Source organism: Pelophylax lessonae (genome assembly GCF_965119305.1).
Source record: "Pelophylax lessonae genome assembly, chromosome: 13".
Classification (NCBI taxonomy): Eukaryota; Metazoa; Chordata; class Amphibia; order Anura; family Ranidae; genus Pelophylax; species Pelophylax lessonae.
In genome coordinates, this window is record NC_138780.1 from 15,412,859 (window position 1) to 15,417,966 (window position 5,108).

Below are 5,108 nucleotides of genomic sequence, written 5' to 3' on the forward strand. Positions count from 1 at the left end.
AGAGGGGCGATGTCGCCGCGGTCCGCCCTCTGGGTTTTAGCGTTGGTAGGCTGCGTTGGAGTTAGGAGAGGGGATTCCTGGCATAGCTGGGCCTCCGATGGAGAGGCAGGTGGAGCATCCGTTCAGCAGGTGGGGACAGGTGCAGTGATGTGACTCAGTGGGCGTTGCGAAGCTGCTGTGTTTGGTTAGGTGTCACCTTTCAGGCTCGACAGGTAAGGCAGACCTTTCCGGGCTTGTAATGACTTGAGTGAAGCAATCACCCAAGCAACTGTTAACTAGTTCCCTGCTAGAGTTGGCTACCGTGACTGGCTGTTCCTGAGGATGGTCATACACAGCCAGATCCAAAGCTGAACTAAGCTGAACATGGGCACTCAGGTGAAGATTGAGCCTGGGTGGTTTTATCAAGGTTGGATTTGGTATGAGGGTCCAGCAACCAATCTTGACCTGACTTTTCATGTTCTGCTCAAGATTGGGCCTGAGCAGTCTTATCAAGGTTGAATTTGTTACGAGGGTCCAGCACCCAATCTTGACCTGATATTTCATTTTCTGCTCAAGATTGGGCCTGAGCGGTATTATCAAGGTTGAATTTGTTACGAGGGTCCAGCACACAATCTTGACCTGACTTTTCATGTTCTTCTCAAGATTGGGTCTGAGTGGTCTTATCAAGGTTGAATTTCTTACGAGGGTCCAACACCCAATCTTGACCTGACTGGCCATGTTCAGCTCATGATTGAGCCTGGGTGGTCTTATCAAGGTTGGATTTGGCTACAAAGGTCCAGCACCCAATTTACGAGGGTCCAGCACCCAATCTTGATCTGACTGTTCAAGTTTGGCTCAAGATTTGTCCTGGTTGGTTTTATCAAGATTGAATTTGGTTACGCGACGGTCCAGCAGACAATTTACCAGGGTCCTGCACCCAATCTTGACCTGGCTGTCCATGTTCCGCTCAAGTTTGGGTCTGGGAGGTCTTATCAAGGGTGGATTTGGCTACCAAGGTCCTGCACCCAATCTTCTGGACCTGACTACCCATGTTCCGCTCAAGATTGGGTCCTGGTGGTCTTATCAAGATTGAATTTGGCTACGAGGGTCCAGCACCCAATCTTGACCTGATTGTTCATACTCAGTTTAAGATTGGGCCTGGGTGGTCTTATCAAGGCTGAATTTGGCTACAAGGGTCCAGCACCCAATCTTGACCTGACTGGCCATGTTCAGCTCATGATTGAGCCTGGGTGGTCTTATCAAGTTTGGATTTGGCTACAAAGGTCCAGCACCCAATTTACGAGGGTCCAGCACTCAATCTTGACCTGACTGTTCATGTTTGCCTCAAGATTTGTCCTGGGTGGTTTTATCAAGATTGAATTTGGTTACGACGGTCCAGCAGCCAATTTACCAGGGTCCTGCACCCAATCTTGACCTGGCTGTCCATGTTCTGCTCAAGATTGGGTCTGAGCAGTCTTATCAAGGTTGAATTTGTTATGAGGGTCCAGCACCCAATCTTGACATGACTGTCCATGCTTGACTCAAGATTGGGCCTGGTTGGTCTTATGAAGATTGAATTTGGCTACGAGGGTCCAGCACCCAATCTTGACCTGACTGTTCATGCTCGGTTTAAGATTGGGTCTGGGTTGTTTTTATCAAGGCTGAATTTGGCTACAAGGGTCCAGCACCCAATCTTGACCTGGCCGTCCATGTTCAGTTTAGGATTGAGCTCTGGTGGTCTTATTAAGATTGGATTTGGCTAAAATGGCCCAGCACCTAATTTTTGAGGATCCAGCACCCAATCTTGACCTGACTGCCTATGTTCAGCTCAAGATTGGGCCTGGGTGGTCTTATCAAGATTACATTTGGTTACGAGGGTCAAGCACCCAATTTATAAGGGTTCAGCACCCAATCTTGACCTGACTGTTCATGCTCAGCTCAAGATTGGGCCTGGGTTGTATTACCAAGGCTGAATTTGGCTACGAGGGTCCGGCACCCAATCTTGACCTGAGCGTCCATGTTCAGCTCAGGATTAGGCTCTGGTGGTCTTCCGAAGTTTGGATTGAATTTGGCTTAAATGGCCGGGAAAAAAATTTTGAGGATCCAACACCAAATCTTGACCTGTGTTCAGCTCAAGCTTGGGTCTGGGTGGTCTTATCAAGGTTGGATTTGGATATGAAGGTCCAGCACCCAATCTTGACCTGACTGTCCATGTTCGGCTCAAGACTGGGCCCTGGTGGTCTTATCAAGATTGAATTTGGCTATGAGGGTCCAGCGCCCAGTTTTGACCTAACTGTCCATGTCCAGCTCAAGATTAGGCTCTGGTGGTGTTCCGAAGGTTGGATTAGGCTACGAAGGTCCAGCACCATTGTGGTCAACGACTGGAATTTCCATCATTTGCCATTTGAACTGCTGCCTTCCCTTCAGTCTTGCACAGTTGTACCGGCTCCTCTCCTGGACTGAAAGGGCTTACTCTTATTTCCCCCCACACTGTGAGCCCCCCCCCCCCCCCTCTGCTGATTGCATTAAGGCTCTTGGGAGGAGTACTGAGGCAAAGGGCTGTCAGGAAGCGATGTACAGCCCCCTGCCGGCCCCTCCCACCAGCCATGATCTGCCTGCAATGCATAGAGAAGCACAGAGATGACATCAGTGGACCTAAAATAAGACATGTAATGAATATTTAAACATTTTATTAGCCTGTTGATGAAGGGAGAGACCCGGGGAAGGCAAAATATAAGCTGTAATCTCTATAAAGAGGGCCCAAAATAATTTACCATCAGGCAGATGTGAAAACCTACTAACCTCTCTGAAGCCAATAAGATGATGGGACGATGGTGCCTGGAGTTGGGCTGTTGCAGCCTGTGAACCATTGGAGAAATTTCCCTTCACTTCCTGTCCCAGAGATGCAACAGGAAGAAGAAATCTCCCAAAGCGATGGGCATTTCCTGTCCCCGTTGGAAGATTTCCCATCACTTCCTGTCCTGGGCACAACTGTAAAATGTTGGATTTCCGTTTACTGTCTTTTCTGGTGACAGTGATCACCAGGGGGGTGCAGGAATGTGGACCCCCCCTGGTGATCATTAGGAGAGGAGGGGAGACAGCAGTAAAAACCTGACAGAGAGTCCAACCCCTCCTCAAACCTAAAGAATAACTAAAAGCAAAACTTTATTTATTTTTATTCTATTTTTTTTCCTTTTGTGGGAATAATACGCCTTTTTTTATTGCTGTTGGTGTCCCCGTTAAGGAGAATTATCCTATTTGTCCTATTTACCGTTATCACCGAAAATGGAAGCCAAAGACCATCCCAAATTGCTGTCGGTGTCCCCGTTAGGGAGAATTATCCTATTTGCCCTATTTACCGTTATCACCGAAAATGGAAGCCAAAGACCATCCCAAATTTTGAGTTGTCACCGGTCCTCCTGTATTGAATTGCATTTTAACTGTGCTGTCTGCCCTCGTGTTGTAAAGCGCTGCGCAAACTGTTGGCGCTATATAAATCCTGTATAATAATAAGAATAAGAAGAAGAGGAATAGAAGGGAAATCTTCCAGTGGGGACCTGGGGGGATTCCATGAATTTGCAAGGATTTTTCTCTCACTTCCTGTTTTGGCTGTGGGACAGGAAGTGAAGGGAAATCTCCGCAACGGGGACACAGATGGGAAAAAAAAAAACAGAGGTTATAATTTATTTATTTATTTATTTTTTTATAGAGTAAGGAAGGATTATGACTTATAATCATTCCTTACTCTATTAAAAAAATAAAAAGTTTTGCCTATATATACACTTTATGAAGAAAAGTCTATAAAACGGCCGCAGCACATGATCCACGATTATGGAACGCACACAAGGAAGTACAATGATAATGCCAACAAATACACCTTTGCTATACAGAACAAGGTTTGCATGAGACTGACCTTTATACTCTTCCGCCTCCCTCCTCCAGTTAAACTCTTTATAAACCAAACATACAATATATTGCAGCTGTTAAATAAAAGTACGCAAGATCTATTTAGTAATAGGAGTCCAGGAACTTGGCTCACCAGAATCCTCCAGTTCTATCCATTTAAGGACCAGGCCTAGTCTGACCAACAGTGGCGGCTGGTGTTCAAATTTTTTTGGGGGGCGCAAACAGAAAAATGAGTGACCAGCGTGCCCCCAATCAATGCAGAGTGCCACAGCGTGCCCCCAATCAATGCAGAGTGCCACAGCATGCCCCCCAATCAATGCAGAGTGCCACAGCATGCCCCCCAATCAATGCAGAATGCCACAGCGTGCCCCCCAATCAATGCAGAGTACCACAGCGTGCCAACCAATCAATGCAGAGTGCCACAGCATGCCCCCCAATCAATGCACAGTGCCACAGCATGCCCCCCAATCAATGCACAGTGCCACAGCGTGCCCCCCAACCAATGCAGAGCACCACAGCAAGCCCCCCAATCAATGCAGAGTGCCACAGCGTGCCCCCAATCAATGCAGAGTGCCACAGCATGCCCCCCAATCAATGCAGAATGCCACAGCGTGCCCCCCAATCAATGCAGAGTACCACAGCGTGCCAACCAATCAATGCAGAGTGCCACAGCATGCCCCCATCGATGCAGAGTGCTACAGCATGCCCCCAATCAATGCACAGTGCCACAGCGTGCCCCCCAACCAATGCAGAGCACCACAGCAAGCCCCCCAATCAATGCAGAGTGCCACAGTGTGCCCCCAATCAATGCACAGCGCCACAGCGTGCCCCCCAATCAATGCAGAGTGCCACAGCATGCCCCCATCGATGCAGAGTGCCACAGCATGCCCCCAATCAATGCAGAGTGCCACAGCATGCCCCCTAATCATTGCAGAGTGCCACAGCATGCCCCCAATCAATGCAGAGCGCCACAGCGTGCCCCCCAATCAATGCAGAGTGCCACAGCATGCCCCCATCAATGCAGAGTGCCACAGCATGCCCCCCAATCATTGCAGAGTGCCACAGCATGCCCCCAATCAATGCAGAGTGCCACAGCGTACCCCCAATCAATGCAGAGCGCCACAGCGTGCCCCCATCAATGCAGAATGCCACAGCGTGCCCCCAATCAATGCAAAGTGCCACAGCATGCCCCCCAATGAATGCAGAATGCCACAGCATGCCCC